We start from the raw sequence: 16,969 nt of genomic DNA on the forward strand, positions 1-16,969 counted from the left end.
TTTTCTAAGACAGTTGCTTTTTCTGTTGTCTCGCACACAAATTTAACATCAAGAGGGAACATTATTGGAAGCTTTCTCTGCCAATACTTTCCTTATTTCGAATTATGCACACTGCTTTATTTTATTCGAAATATTTTCCAGTTTGTTACTAGGGTTAATATTTTCCTTTTGGATTATATTTCTAAAGAATAAAGAAATATCTAGCAGAAGCAATTGGATCTAATAACATCACAAAAATTTTCAAGATTAACATGCTTAGAAAAAGTTTAAACCTACAACAAACTAGGTTTTAATGTCGGTTTAAAACTAACATTATAGAGGTACGGTGTTGTTTGTCAATCGACATCTATAAACGTGTTATTAAAGGTTTTTAATGTTGATTGTATGCTTTGATGTCAGTTTTAAACTGACATTATAGATCTTCTTTTGTGTCAACTTGTCACCTGCTTTTGTTAATAATTGTTGATAAAATGTATGTGATCATTTTGCTATTGAAAATAAAACTCAAATATATGACCTTTTTTTTCTTACGCCAACAATAAATAAAACTAGTATTCATTTATAAACTATAATATTTCTCTTTTGTTTGTATATATACATAATAAAATCTTAATATTGTGTTTATACAATAAGTTGACTCCCAACAACAAAGAATCGGAAGTTTTAACTAAGTAACCTATCAACAAGTTACATTGAACATCATTTGTAAGAAAAAAAAGTTACATCGAGAAAGAGTTGGTTAGTATGGAGGGTCCAAATTAGTCCAAAATCCACCATAAACACTACTAGAAAAAGAGGCTTTCTTGACGGTTGCATTTTTATTTTCTTGACGGTTTTTTGAAAAAACGTCAAGAAAGGGGTGGTTTAATAGAAAAACCGTCAAGCATTTTTATGAAAAGGCGGAGGGTAGACAATTTTTAGCTTTCTTGACGATTTTAAACTGTCAAGAAATATGAACCTTTTCTTGACGGTTATAAACTGTCAAGGATTATCTTCTAAATTCTTGACGTTTTTAAAACATCAAGAATTTTTATAAAGTTGACATTCTTGACGTTTTTCAAAATGTCAAATAATATTTGGTTATCCTTGACGTTTTAAAAACGTCAAGTAATATCGATTAAATTCTTAACGTTTTAAAACGTCAAGAATTTTTATGAAATGCGGAGAGGAGTAATTTTAAAATTTCTTGACATTTTTAAAACGTCAAGTAAGAGGATTTTTTCTTGACGTTTCAGAAATGTCAAGAATTACTAAATAATTGAAAAAAGAATAAAAACATAATTTCTTTTTTTAAAAAACCCTAATTTCTTTTTACTTTTTAAATAAAAAACTAATTTCATTTTTTTAAAAAAACCTAAATCCCCAATTTCCCTTTCCCTATTTTCCCACACAATTTTTCCCTCCCACCACAAAATAAATTTATTAAAATAAATTTAATAGAATAAATTTAATAAAATAAATTTATTAAAATAAAGTTAATAAAATAAATTTATTAAAATAAAATTAATAAAATAAATTTATTAAAATAAACTTATAAAAAATTATTTTAATAAAACAATTTGTTAAAATAAATTTAATTTATAAAACCTTTCCTCTAACCCTTTTCTTTTTCCCCGCCTCCATCTCAAATATGTCACGCCTCCATCTCCAATCTCGTTGTGCTCTCTCACTGTGCTCTCTCACTGTAAGACGACAGAGCTCCTCTGCCGCTCGTGCCGTACGTCGTCGCTCATGACGCCGCCGTTTTGTGCTGTACGCCATACCACTAGACGCCGCACCGTTGGACGTCGCACTGCTGGACGCCGCCTTCTACGCCGCACCTGACCCGCTGAATTACTTATCTATTAATTAATTTATTTATTTTTACTAAGATCTATTGGTTAAAGGAACAAAACCGAAGCTTTCCTTCTACGGCCCCTGTCACAGCCACCATTGGGGTTTCTTTGAAAACCGAACTCGAGGGAGAAACTAAGGCGAGCCTCAACCTTTTCTAGGGTTCACTGCCACTCAGCTCCACCATGCATAGAATCGCCGGTTCACGACTCAGGTCGCTCAAGGTCAGTCTAATCCTTCTTTTTGTGTTTAATTAATCTCTTTTTTGAATCTAAGAAAGGTGTTTCCATTATAGATCTGGACTTTGTTTTGTTTATGTTGGCTGCTCTTTAATGTGCTCTAAACATGGTTTCTTTGTGACGATTTAAAGCTTGACCATCCCATTTGATTTTGTATTGTTTACCTAGTTATCGGATGCTTGGGATAAAAAATGCTTATGTTGCTTCTACTTGGTTGTTTGGAGAGATAGGCATTCATTTTTATGTCTTTGAGAAATGAATAATGAATATGAATACAGGAGCTCACAATCAAAGGTGATAAGCAAAACTGGAATGAAATGGTTAAATTAAAGCCCTTCAAATCAAGTTGTTGACTTACTTTTCCTTTGGATTGCAAGTCTCCGTCTGCTGTTGTTATATACTTATTTTGAGATGGTCAAGGTAATAATGTTGCAATACTTTAGAATATTCCTTTACACAACCATGGTTCCTTGTATTCAGCTAGCAATTTAAAGGGTCTAGTGCTTTCCACATCCATGGGTTTTATTTCTTCTGGTCCTGGAAAGGGGTGCTGCGATGGGACGAATTTCATGGTTTGTATTGTAGCATGAGAGGTATGAAATTTTTTATGAGCTTTTATTTTGACGATTGTTTATTATAAAGTACTTTTCATAAATTAGTATAACCTTTTCTACTATAATTCACTAGATTTTAAATTATAGTACAAAAGGTTGCAAGACACTTGAGATTTTTGTTGTTATGAGTTCCTTTCTTTAAGTTGGTTTTAAATCATATTATACAAGTATTTTTTTTATTACATGAGGTTGCCTATTTGGAAGATAAAATTAAACAGAGTCATAGTATGTAGAAAGGTTCCCAAACTTGCAAAACATCTTGGAAAACAGTCGAGAATATTTATGCTGTAGTCTTTGAGAGGTAGGTAATCCTTACACCAAAAAAGTGCAATAAAAATTCTCCTTTGATGTTTTTGCTCTATTGTTAAAATTGCAATCATTCTGTTCTTCCCAAATCTCAGACAATACCACACAAATGATTTTGGTTCAAATGTAAGCTTTGTGGCATTTTGTTGATTATCAAACTGTTGGCATAGGCCTAACATTTAGGTTATTGCATTGGTTAACTCTCTTCTTAGAGTAAACTCCTAATTTTTAACGGGATCTTGCCGTTTGATTACCTGTTAGCCCTTTTAGTCATTCTTTCCTTCAATTTCTTACTCATGATGGCAGATACCGAATCTGTAGTATATCTTTCAAGGCGGAAATTTAAAGAACGTGGTTTCTAGAGGAAGTTTCTTGCTATTGGTGTACAAAAATTGGATCTTGAGCGTTACTGGTACAAAATAAAAGAATCAAACAGCAGAATTTTGTATTGCATGTTTCTTACAGCCCTCTTAGAATATGTTCTTAATGTATCTAGCATCTATTAGATATAAGATTCAAAATCTTTATCCTAACAAGACTAATGGAACGTTTAGCATTAGGTATCTGCAATTACACAGCTTATAATTCTTTTGGATTGCTACTGAATTTGAAACAACGTTCTCAGGAAACTAGGAGGACCTCTTGATTTTATATCACAAAATCCAATAGCGTTTTTTTTTTTTAAAAAACAATCCATTCTATCCTATCCCCACATTTTAGAAATGTTACATGGCTTAAACTTTAGTATTTTCCTTCATGATACTCTTTTGAATTTCATGCATATCCTTGCAGGGGTGGGGGTTGAACATCTGAATCCAAGGGAAGAATTAGAGCCTATGAGATTTTAACAATGTTTTAACGACTGATTTTTACCTCTAAGGGTCATTCCGGGGGAGCTGTTTTTTGACTTAAGAGAAAAGTTAAAAGCCAGTGAATTCTATCATTGACAATAGTTGTGATGTTGATATTTAAGAATGACCTTAGAATCTCTGTTATACAAGTTACAATAGAAGGAGGTGAGTTTTTTCTTTTAATAATTGATGATTTTACTTGTTGTGCCTTTATTGATATTTTTCTATATAACTTGTGAAGCTTATTGGCTTGTATGCCTCATCCCCAAAGGAGAAATCTTGAGGCCAACTTTAGTTTTAAAATGCTGGTTGTCAGCTAACATTATAACATTAGACTCTTTGGAATAATGAGGACCATGGAGGAAGTCCAATGCTTAGAAGAAACCTCAATAAATGAAACTCTGGAATGAACTTCTCTCCTGAAACCTGATAGAATAGAACCCAGATGTACTAATAGAAATGCTATTAGGGTAGAATTTGTAATACACTTGTGGTTTTGAGGGTATTAGTAATTAGCTAAGGAAGTTGTTATGGTGAGGGAGAAAGTGTAGTTGGTTCAAGACTTGAGGTAAAGTAGCCTCACATGGAGGAGTGATATTGTATTCCATTATATTTTTATATTTCAACACATTTCGGTTCTTTCAACTGTCTAGAATATTTGTTCCCGAGATAAGTGATTGGCGAATATTATTTAGTGAAGTAAGGGGAAAAATAAGAACACCGCACCACGATAAAATTAAACTCATTTTCTTAGACCTAAAAGACTCATAGGTACATGGTATTTTCTCTCTTTATTTTAAAGTAATTGTAGACCATGCAATTTCAGTATCTAGAACCAGAAAAGTTTTGGGTGAAGTGAGGAATCTAATCATACTAAGGTTACTAAACACTAAGACCTTGTTTGATAACTACTTCAGTTCAGTTTAATCTTTTTGAAATCTAAGGTTGTTTCGTCATCATTTCTTTATTGGAAAATAAAATTTAAAAGTTTACTTTTTGTAGTTCTTAAAACATGACATTAATTTTGAAAACATTAGGTGGTAAATTACAAAACAAAGAAACTCATAGGTAGAAGTAGTATCTATTTGCTAAATTTTTTAGAACCGAAAATCAAATGAGGTCTAATTTGCAATCATTTGTAAATTAATTCTACTCTGAACACCAATCACAGGAACTTACTGCTGGAATTGATCTGTAACTTAATTATACTCTAATATATTTGTAACTTTGAAGTCCTTAGAGTTAAGTTCTTATAATTGTGATTTAAGGTTCGAATTACAAGCTAGTTTTTGTGAGACATGAACATTATTATTATATTTCTCACATCATGTTTCTCTTCCCTGAATTTCAAACTTTCTCACATAATGTTACTCTTCCATGAACATTATTATTATTAAACAGATTTCAATGCTGGAAGCTTTGAAATCTGGAAGAAGGCATGTTCCTTAGACCTTAGGTTTTTCTTTCCGTTGATATTTCTTGTTTTTTTTTTTATGTTTTATTTATTTATTTACTTATTTTATTATTATTTGTTATAAGAATTCCCTTTTATTTGTTGTTAGAAAGACTTCAAACTTGAAAATTTACTTCTTTTTGTTGATCAAATTCTAATAATGTATTATGATCCTTACTCAAATGGTGGAAAAATTTTGCAACTTTTTGGGAGGTTTGTTTTTGTTTGTTAACTGTTGTTCTATTATGCAGGAAGGAAAGAGGGAAGAAACAGCAAACTTGGAGGGTCTTTTCATATGGAGGGGGTTGATTCTTTGAATTGTTCATATGGAGGGGGTTGATTGGTATATACTTTTGAGACTTTGTTGTAGTAGTCATTTTGAAACTTTGTTGATAGGTTATCTGTTCATAGGTTATTTGTTCATAGGTGAATTGTTCATATGGATGATAGGTGAATCGTTTATAAGAGTTGAATTGTTCTGAAACTTTGTTATTGTAGCCATTCTGAAACTATGATCGAATTGTATATTGGTTTTATAAATGATAGGAATATTTGTAAAGTTTTGGAAATGATATGGTGAAATGTTTTATATTTGATGAATATTGTCACTTATATATGTATTTATGGAACAATTGTTGGACCACTATACAAGACAAATAAGAGCATAATACATGTACAAATATAATTGAATTATTAAAAAAAATAGAAAAATGCTTGACAGTTTTAAAATGTCATAAACAATTGCATTCTTGACGGTTTTTAAATGTCATAAACAATCACTTTCTTGACGGTTATTAAATGTCATGAAAAGGCACTCTTGACGGTTATTAAATGTCATGAAAAACCACTCTTGACGGTTATCAAATGTCATAAATATTCATATTCTTGACGGTTTTTGTCATGAATACTCATATTTTTGACGGTTTTAAACTGTCATGAACACTTATACTCTTAACGGTTTTAAACTGTCATGAAAAATGGAATACTTGACGGTCATAAACTGTCAACGTTCACTATTCTTGACGTTTTTACCAACCGTCAAGAACTTTGTCTTTCTTGACACTGGATTCAACGACGGTTTTAAAACCGTAAAAATTATCATTATTGACAGTTTAAAACCGTCAAGAGAGTCTGTTTTTGTAGTAGTGAAATCTTAAGCAATCATCTGAGTTAACCCAAACCTACAACCTACAACCTTTCACAAGTTAGAAATGTAAAGAAGTCTACAACACTACAAAAAGAAGTTCCAAGTTTTTTGAATGAGATAATAAAACTTTTCAACTAACAAACAACTAATACAATAAACATAACACTGGAACGTTTTGAACAAGCAAGAAGCACTAACAACTCTCCTTACATTTAAAAAGCACAAGAACAATTAAACAAAACCATCAAACACAAATAACTAATAGAACAAACTCAATAGAAACAAACTAAACTATTGTGTTTTGGATGAGAGCAAAGCAACTTAAATAATAAAACTATTGACAACAACAATAGAATACATAAGGCAAATGTGCAGTTTACCTTTGGCTCTTTCCCAACATTTCTTCTCTTTTTGGATAGAAAAGAACATGGAAGTTTATTATGTAGACTAATCAAATTAGAAAAAAAAAAAAGTCATTCAATCATCTGATAAATGTAATAGATTGATTGTTATATAGAAAGGGAGGAAAAAGGAAAAACAAGAAAACTTTCTAGAAGTTTCCTAAGTTGCTTAATGGGCTGCTTGTGGGAGTTTAAGCTAAGCATGCTTAAATTAAACTATATGACTACACGTGCACCACTAAAAGTAGGAGTTGGCGAGCTGACAAGAGTTTTAAGGTGACTAAGCTTGTTTAAGGAATAGTATAAATAGTGGTGTTCAGCCAGATTATTGAGAATGACTATTCTAAAATTTTGAAGAGAAATTTTAAAGTGTTGAAGTGTTGTCAAAGTGTTTATGCCAAAAGAAGAAGAAGAAAAAGTGAAGCAATTCGAGTTGAGTAATCAAGTGGTGTGAGTGTTTATTTCTTAAAATTATTTGTTTATGTTTAAAGGTTTTCTTTTAAGTTCTTATAGATTTGAAATGATGTTTGATATATGAATTTTTCAAAGGGTATTTCCAATCAAATACTTATGTTACGTTTAAAGCATGTTTTATGTGATTTCAATGATGGTGAAATGGTGTTCAAACCATTAATCTTCTTCATATTAATGAGCTAACTATTGTGTGCACATAAAGAGTAAAGACAACCATGTATAAAAGGTGTGCATTGTAAAATGAAGTAGGATAATGTATAAAAAATGTGCATTGCATCTCTGCCTGAGCAACAAGGATGAATCAGGATATTCTCGAATGTTGTTGACACCTAGCATAAAGAATGATCCGAGATTCTTGGGGAAAGGAATGATTGTTGACTAATGTGTTTTTAAGAAAAATGTTGAATGTATATGATTTGTTATGCAAAATGATATATTTATATGAAAAGGTGAATTTATTCAATTTGATGTTTATAAAAGGTATTTCGTGAAAAGGATATTACTTAAAACCTTACCAAGTCTGTTGACTTACATTTTAAAGTTTTATCTTCCAAGGATTAGGCATTTAGGCCAAGTAAGGAAAGGTTAAGAAGCTGACTGGGCGAGAAGGCTGCTAGGCGTTCTGGTTTTAAGTTAAGTATTGTTCTTGTATTTTTTTTTTTAGCTAAGTGTTGTAAAGTAGTGTAGTCGCATGGTAAGTAAAAAAAGCTTAAGAATTGATTACTTCTATTGTCTAAAGTTTTTTTTATCGCCTAAAGTCTATTTATAAGTTCTAAGTTAAGTCAAATAAGCTACTAGGCGATTAAGGAAAGCTTATGAACCTCAAGCTGAGTGTTTTGGCGTTTAGCACGTCAAAATACTCAAGATCATATTACATCTCACATAGCTACTTAAGGTGCTTGTGGGGCGGGTGTGACAAATATCATGTGAATTAGAACACCAAACTTATGTTAGTAGTTTATTCATAATATCACTAATTTGGGAATAATCCCACTTAGTTTGAGTATTTCAATTAACTTTAAATCAAAGTCAAACTTTTACTTTCAAATTCAAAAATCAATATCCGCCTCTTAATCACACTTTCAATCTTTTCCTTCTTGATTAAATTAAAATTAATTCTAAACTAAATTAAAATTTAATTGGTTTAATTAAATTTAATTCCACTAATTCCAATCAACTCACCCGATTGATCTATTTTCAATGTTTCGATCAAATTTTCGATATTTAAATCTAATTTAAATATTACTTCTCTCTCATTAACAAGCCATTAATTATATTTAATATAATAAACATCTTGCTGTCTAAAGAATTCAAACAATTTGAATTATTACTATATCACACTATTTTAAGGTTAATTTCGAGATGAGCTATGAGGACCTCATAGACCTACATATCATGAACTCTAGCGATTGGAGATTAATCGGCTAAACTCTTTTAATTTAACTAACCAATATTCGTTAACTAACGGGATGTTCCTCTATAGCTCACAGCTGCACTATTCTCACTATAAATATATTTGTGTCCACTCAATAAAACCATAATCAATAAGTCGATCATTCATAGGTTCCCAGTCTAATCTTCTATCTTTCAATGACCATTTAGCTCCTTAACCGATTGCTTAGTCTTGTTCACCTAACCTTTCAAACATGATCGCTTAGAATCCTAAATGATTGCTTACCTCTGATCGCTTACCTATATACCTGATCGCTTATCTTGCTAAATGATCGCTTACCTCTTACAAATTAGGAAGGAAAAACTTAAAACATAAATCAAAGAACTTAGTGAATGATGCTTTTAAAACCTTTTGAGAATACAATTCAATAAATCATTTTTGTTTAAACATAGGCTCAATGCTTCATTTTCATAAATAACAATCAATAAAACACACATTAGTCATACACATTCCTTTCCACCAAGAACATAAACCATTCTCGTTCATGGTGATGTCCTTTTCATCAACAACATCCTTGAGAATTTTCTGGTTCATTCCTTGTTGTGCAGGCTTCCTGGCGCAATACTCATATTTTATGCATTGTCCCTCCTCATTCCACCATGTAAACTTTTTCTACACGGCTTCCTTTGTCCATTATCTGTACATAATAGCTAGCTCATTGATAGGAATATGACTAATGGTTTACTCACAAACATAGCATACAATACAATCAATAGACATGAATTTAACTTTGAAACATAACATTAAAACTTTCTTTCAAAACATGCTTTTCTATAAATGTAAACATGCAATACATGACTTATGAAACATGATTATTTAGAAAAATCACTCATTGTACTAAGTTTTCTTTTTTGTTCAGAGCTCTTCTCTAGTCTTCTTCTTACTTAATGACCTCTATCATTTCCCCTTTTTAAATTTCAAAATAACCCCCCTCCCCTTCTCATTTTCTTTGTCCTCTTCTCTTATTTATACTAATCCTAAGTTGGATTAGTCATTTCTTAAACTCCTATAATCTTGACAGCTCTTGCTTAACCAAATTCTAAATCTTTACATGTTACGACACCTGGAATCCACTTTATTAATTAATCTGATAATTATAACCTGAAGAACCTCATTAAACCTCCTACACGATCGTTCACCCTTCTAAATGATCGTTTAATCTCTTACAAAATCATGTAGTCTTTTTCATACGATCGTTTTGCTTTTTAAACGATCGTTTACTTCTTATATTATCATCCAACTTCTTATACGATCGTTTAACTACCTGCAAAATCATTTGCTTTCTTACATGATCGTTTAGCAAAATGCTTTTCAAAACCTTCTATTAAGACACGAGTTTTACAATTCTCCCCATCTTTAGAAATTTCGATTAAATAACAGTTCTTCACTTCAAACTTTCCACAAATAACAATTTTATTACTTAATTTTAATGATCTGAAGTTTGGTAATTACATGCTAAAGGAAATTTATAATAGAAACTTAGATATCTGAAAATTTTCTTTTTCTTTATTGTTCCTTAAATTCTATATAACCCTTTTCCCCTTATCTAAGGCAGAATCTCCCCTTGAGGGTTACTGAACTAGATGGGATGCAATTCCCACTTGTTTTGGTCCCTGTTCCCCTTCATTAACCTTATTTGGGCATTCATTTTTGTAATGCCCTTTTTCACCACACTTAAAACAAATAATATTTCTTTGTCTGTAAGTTCCTATGTACCTCTTACCACAATCATTACATTTTTGCCTCTGATTGCCACCCTAACGTGATCCTTGGCCAAAGTTGGTCTTAGATTTCTTACTAAATCCTCCTATACTTGGTATATGAGATTTGGTTTGGGATTTAGGGTTTAGTGTTGTGTTTCATTTATAGTCTTATTGCATGGGTTTGTGCGATTGAGATGTGCAAGTTAAATTCATATTGCAAACCTCTCTACACGGCGAGTAATGGTCATTGCATGTGAGATGCTCACTACATCTCTAGATCAGCACTATGCAATAAAAGTTAGGATCTCTTTTCATCGCGTAGTTACCAAGTCCTCGTTGGATACAGAGTTTTCCTATCACTTGTCCAAGTGTAAGCGAAACAATAGGTTTCCTGGGTAAGCCAAGGTCGAACATAGGGAGTTTCTACCAAATCTTAGTTATAAAGCTTACTTCTCATCTAGGCAGTATGCAAATTCTATACAATTTAAAGCAAAAGTATGACTAGGTGTTAAATTAAATATTTAAATAAGAGATTCTATAAAAGGTAGCAAGAAATGGGACAAGAGGGGAAAGTGAACTAAATTGTGTCAAGAAACTGTGAAGGAAGATCTTCGCATTGTAAGCGATTAAACTACGCGGTAGTACTAAATGCGATAGAGATAAGTTAATTAGCTTTTAATTTAGGCAAGCACCTCTCAATGTCTTAAACGCCACACTTGCTCATCTATAAGGATGCAAATGATAAAACTTAATTAATTGACAGCTATATAGAAGTTATTGCTTATAAGATTCATATTATCTCTCTTTTAAGGGTGGCAACCTTTCAACACCAAATCACTAGACTTGTTCTCCTTTCGGAACGTAAATCATGGAAGTTGAATTGCCAAGGTAGAGTTTGTTTCCAAACTTCCTCTTGCGTGTGTTAGCCATGTCCTTGCTACTGACTCTTTCGAGAAGTTGGCGACAAACGTTGACCAAGCTATGGGATTAAACTCAACTAACGCGATAAACCTTATAAGTTATACTTCTTATCAAGAACTTACCACAAACTTAAACTACTTATAACACTTTGACAGATGAATAGTAAAGACATGATGGATTAAAAAGGAATAAAATTTTAATGTATGAAAGAATATTGACCTTCGGCCACTGTGCAATATAAACATCATACATTACAATGAACTAATACAAAAATGGAAAGTAAGAAGGAGGATGAGCCGAGCTACAGAATGCCTAAGCATTCTTTGGCTCTTTTAAAAGTTAGGGGGAAGAAGACGATGGAGTCTCTTTCTAATATCTCTTTAAGCTCTCACTTACAAGATTAACCAGAGTAGAGGATGAACTTTTACAAAAGGCAAAAAGCTAGTCTTTTTTGCCAGCTCCTAGAGCTTTCTAGGTTTTGGTCTATTTATACCAGCTAGGTTACTTGGTGTAAAAGGAGACTTTATATAGACTACATTTGTCGGAAAACTTCGATTCTTCTGATCATGTCATTATCGATTGTAGCCTTTTTCACGTTACATTAACTTCAACTACCATTCTTGTCTACTAGTGAATTCTTATTGCGTGGTAATGTGATTCCTCTCCTAGAGGTATTTAGTCACCAGACAATCTTCGTATAGCGTAGCATGAATTCCTCTATAATTACTGTCTTTCTTCTTTTCTTTATATTCCTACAATAAAACACTAAGATTGGTAAAACAGGCATGGAGACTTATGCAAGTTATATTCTCTGATGTTTATGAATTTACGATAGAAGGCTATGCGTTTTGACACATTTATCCCGCGTTTTAGCTCTATTGTGCTACCTAAAAGGCCATAATAACTTGTATTTCTACAAGTTATCAATACTCTCTCTTCCTTCCTTTGTACTTACCACTGAACATGATCTTTTCCCGTTCAAACTCCTTTCAACCTGCAGAGTTGTGTTCACCAATTCTATGTAACCATAGCACGCTATAATGTCTGTAACAGGCATTCTAATTTCTGTTCTCAATCCACAAATTGCTTGCATCTTTCTCTTTTGGTATCCACTATTCCCATTGCATACCAAATCAATTTTGTGAACTTCTTTTCGTAATCTGCAACCAAAATTAGTTCCCCTTATTCCAAATGAAGGAACCCATCTTGCCTTTCATATATTACTTCCTGCAAAAGAACTTAAATTAATTTTTGTGCAACCCTATTATACAACGCTTCTTCTTCCTCTTTCCTTGCATTTGGATTCACTGATGAGCATCTGAATCTATTGTAGGCTCAGTTGTCAACCTTGATCTACTCCCTGCTTTCTTTCTTCTTCTTGGTGGCATACTTTTCTATAAATTACTTCCTGCAAAAGACCTTAAATACTTAACTCCCAAAGAACGTATTGCTTTGATACGAAGTTTTGACGTCCTGTTCCAAATTACTTATCACACCTAAAACTATACTTAAGTAAAAATTATGTAGTAGAAATAAAATTATAAAATTTTCTCTTATTAACTGAAACTCAAAAGTTTCCACAATCGTATAGGATATGGTACAATTTCTTATAATAAAAGTTAAACAAAGAAATGCCAAAGCCTTCAAACTCTTCAACCTTCAATGATCATTTAGGTTCCTAGTCCGATTGTTTAACTCCATGACCAATCACTAAGTCCTGATCGCATATCCTTTCAAATACAATCACTTAGCATCCCAAATGGTCACTTATTTTCGATCGCTTATCTTTCTAAAAGATCGATTACCTCTTACAACTTGGGAGAAAAAACTTAAAACGTAAGTCAAAGGACTTAGTGAATGATGCTTTTAAAACCTTTTGGGAATATAATTCAATAAATCATTTTTGTTTAAACACAGGCTCGATGCTTCATTTTCAAAAATAACAATCAACAAAACATATATTAGTCATCAACGTTCTTTTCCACCAACAATAAGAACCATTCTTGTGCATGGTGATGTCATTTTCATCATCATTCTTGAGAATTTTCTAGTTCATTCCTTGTTGCACAGGCTTTCTGGCGTAATACACATCTTTTATGCATTGTCCAACCTCATTCCACCATGTAGGCATTTTGTACACCGCTGCCTTTACCAATTATGTGCATATAATAGTTAGCTCATTGGTAGGAATATCAATAGACCTGAACTTTTGTGACACATGTACTTGACACGAGTATACTATTTTTGTTTGAAATATGATATAATCGGATGATACAACAACACTCACCAAAATCATTTAAGATTGATAGTTACCCTTTACGCTTATTTTGTAAGACTATCCGCAAATTGGGAATTATTGTCATCTTTAGAACAAAATTGAATCAATTGATAAAATAAATAAATAAACAAAACAAAAAAAAAAATACACCATATAAAAGACCATAAAAGACTTCAAAGGTTCATAACCTAATTTGATGAAGGAGAACGCCACAGCCCCAGGAATCCATTAATGAGGTTGTTTGGAATAAGATGGAGGCTAAGGTAGGCAATAAATTTAGTAGAAATGGTAGGGAGAACTCGATTGGCGAACTCTCAAAAGAACTTATGGCTGCCATAACGCCACATTCTACATTTCACTCTCTTAACTAATGGAAGCATTTCTAAGTTAACCTTAAGAAATTGCAACATATGAAAGAAAAATATCCACAATAACTGAAACATCAAGAAAATGTCCACAATTAGAACTCAAATTTGAGGAAAACAAAGCAAAAGAGGAAAAGAAAAACCCGAAATCACACAATCTAAATTTGTCAATACGTTCAAATTAGGGAGTTGAAAGACGTTGCTTCCTCAATTAAAAAATGAAAGGTAATTCTTTTTACCTTAGAGGAAAATCCACAACGACAGGAGAGCTTCGACGGCCAAAACTCTTCAATAGAAAGGGCTTCGACGGCAAGAAACCCACGATGTCTACCTTGACAACAAAGAACCAACCGAATTGTAGTGATATACTTCATGAGGGTAGGAGAAAACTTTGAAGGGCAAACTAGCGATGGCGAGTGACAGACCTTTGATTGAGGGTAGGGATATTTCGAATTGCGGCAGACCTTCAATTGATGGAGGTTTTACGAGAAGTGCATCCAAATCAAAAAGTGAAAGAGATTTGGGAAAATAATTAATTCCATTTTTACTTTATGGGCATAGACCACGAAGAAATATTTTGGTTGATGGTTGTTGTTCATCCAGTAAAATTGTTTGAAAAATAAATAATTTTTTTCTTTGCTGGTTCATTTCCATCGAGAAAGGTTTTTCTTGATGGTTGTCGCCCATCAAGAAATGTTTTTGAAATATTTGGTTTCGTAGACCCATTTTTTAAGCATATCAAGGAAAACTATTTCAAAAAAGCATCTAATTACTTGATGGACAATGCCTATAAATTAATATGGTATTTTTATATGTATTATCCATTAAGAAAGACTTTTCTTGATAGTTTTTTTACCATCAACAAAATTTCAATTGAAAAACCCACACATTTTACTTTTTTTACATATGAGCCCAAAAAATAAGAAATCTTTTCTTAACGGTAGGGACTGTCAAGATAACCATTGCATCAAGAAAAATATTTTTCTTGATGGTCTTTTGTCATAACCGTCAAGAAATCAACAATTGCGTGCAACAAGAAAGGCCAAATTTGTAGTAGTGATTGTTCACCCTTCTAAACAATCGTTTAATATCTTACACAATTATGTAGCCTTTTTTATACGATCATTTTGCTTTTCAAATGATTGCTTACTTCTTATTATTATCGTATAATTTCTTACACTTTTTCCCTTGCATCATTCTGAATGTTGTCTGACATTTACATAGGAATTATTAAATCGATTGTCTTGAATTGATTCTCATCATGTGGTATCTTCTTTGTTGCATGGTTAGTTAACTCGAGCTTGCTTTGATCATCTGATACTGCTCTTTGTTTCGTAATCCTCTTCTTTTCACATTATCCAACATTTAAAAATTGGAAATGTCACAATAACCAAATGTTTTGTCTTTTATAACTCTCAAATTGCATAGAATATCTTTTTTTTTTTTTTTTTTTTTTTTTAAGAATTTATCACATATTTCTCACTTTTCTCTCAATTCTTCTACGTAAAAGACCATTATAACATTTATCTCTACAAGTTATCATAATGTTATTACCCGAAATTTAGAAGAATGTTTGTCCTCAAAGATAACTTTGTAGACTAAGTGAGTTTTTCAAAACTTTTGATTCGATCATTAAAATTCTCATCATGCTTCCTAACTTTTAACTAGTATCTAAACTTTTCAATTTTTAGTCGCATACTATCTACCTATGAAATATTTATGAATTCTAAATCCTGACAAGTTTAAGTCTCAAAATATCCTTGATCATTTCTAGGAAATCTTACTTTTAATTTTAGAAATGTGTTTTTTGTTTAAAACATAGTTGGATCTTCCTTACTTATTCTTTTATTAGTTTATACGAGACGCGTTCATTAAGAAATCATAGACAATATATAAATTTGTTCCTCTTCACAACTCCAAAATTTTATCATCCCTTTATTTAATTTCATTATTTAAAGTTTGAAGTTATCCTCCTCATTTTTGGCTGAGATGCAATGATTATGGAATTCTTTATCACTATATAAGACACTAAGGAAAGATCATTATTTGCCCAGTCACTATGATTCTATGTGCAACATGCTGTCATGTCACCAACCACCCTACCAGTAGCATCACCTTATGTGACATATGATGAGACTTAAAATGAGGGTATAAAAGGGTGATTTTAAGATAAAAGAAATAACAATCAATCAATGAGAAACACCCTAGAGAAGAACCATCCAAGAACCACCCCTTCCAGTCTCCTCATCAAATTAATTGAGGGGAAGCTTGAGAGAGTCCGACTTTCCATCTCACCATCATTCTACCATCGCTATGAACAGTTGAAGCATGACTTCCCACCCAAGTCATTGAACAATAAGAATGGCTACTTGAAACTTGACATCTCCATCTTCAACCATTTTAGCAAGAATAGTAACAATAGTCAAAATAACTAAAATGTAAACCAAAAGAACACACAAGAGTGTCTAGTGTAATAATACCTGCGTGTAACGACCCAACTTTCCGGACTAAGCTGAGGTCACCACTCAATACCAAAACTCGACCACACAACATAAAATTCATAACGGACCGGTTACGATTTCTTAAAACTTTAGAAATATTACAAAAAAACAGTATCGGGCCCTATTTTAAATCACAGTCACAAAAGTTTCAAATAAAAACTCAGGTCATCAACTCAAAATCACAAAACCACATATTCTAACAAAAAACATCAGCGGAAGCAATAAGAAAACCAGACGCGTCCATATGGCCTTCACGCATCCTTCCTGCCTCTCGTCGGTCTGCCCCTCGCTGTGCCCTTACCTGAAAAGTTAAAGAAGAGAAAAGGGTGAGTATAAACATACCCAGTAAGGGACCCACTACTGGGCCCGTTAGGGAACAACAGTTAACTTCCTATTCGGGGGTACCCTACATAACAGTCTAGTGGTTCCG

General features: G+C 32.4%; 2 long non-coding RNA genes across 5 annotated transcripts; one reads left to right on the top strand and one right to left on the bottom strand.

Annotated features, from left to right (window-relative positions):
• The first annotated feature begins 1,601 nt into the window (after positions 1-1,601).
• LOC127149674 (uncharacterized) lies at positions 1,602-5,896 on the top strand. 4 transcript variants are annotated; one of them, XR_007821411.1, is made up of 5 exons: positions 1,602-2,057; positions 2,553-2,665; positions 3,299-3,404; positions 3,785-4,008; positions 5,548-5,896. It is a non-coding gene; the product is annotated as an uncharacterized LOC127149674 (long non-coding RNA). The 4 variants fall into 4 exon arrangements; XR_007821410.1 differs by having other exon boundaries at positions 3,299-4,008; XR_007821408.1 differs by lacking the exon at positions 3,299-3,404.
• A 3,208-nt stretch (positions 5,897-9,104) lies between these two features.
• Positions 9,105-14,713, bottom strand: LOC127149675 (uncharacterized). The gene is made up of 2 exons (XR_007821412.1): positions 14,278-14,713; positions 9,105-9,408 (listed from the first exon to the last, which is right to left on the bottom strand). It is a non-coding gene; the product is annotated as an uncharacterized LOC127149675 (long non-coding RNA).
• Between the last annotated feature and the right edge of the window lie 2,256 nt (positions 14,714-16,969).

The sequence above is a fragment of the Cucumis melo genome, chromosome 6 (assembly GCF_025177605.1).
Source record: "Cucumis melo cultivar AY chromosome 6, USDA_Cmelo_AY_1.0, whole genome shotgun sequence".
Classification (NCBI taxonomy): Eukaryota; Viridiplantae; Streptophyta; class Magnoliopsida; order Cucurbitales; family Cucurbitaceae; genus Cucumis; species Cucumis melo.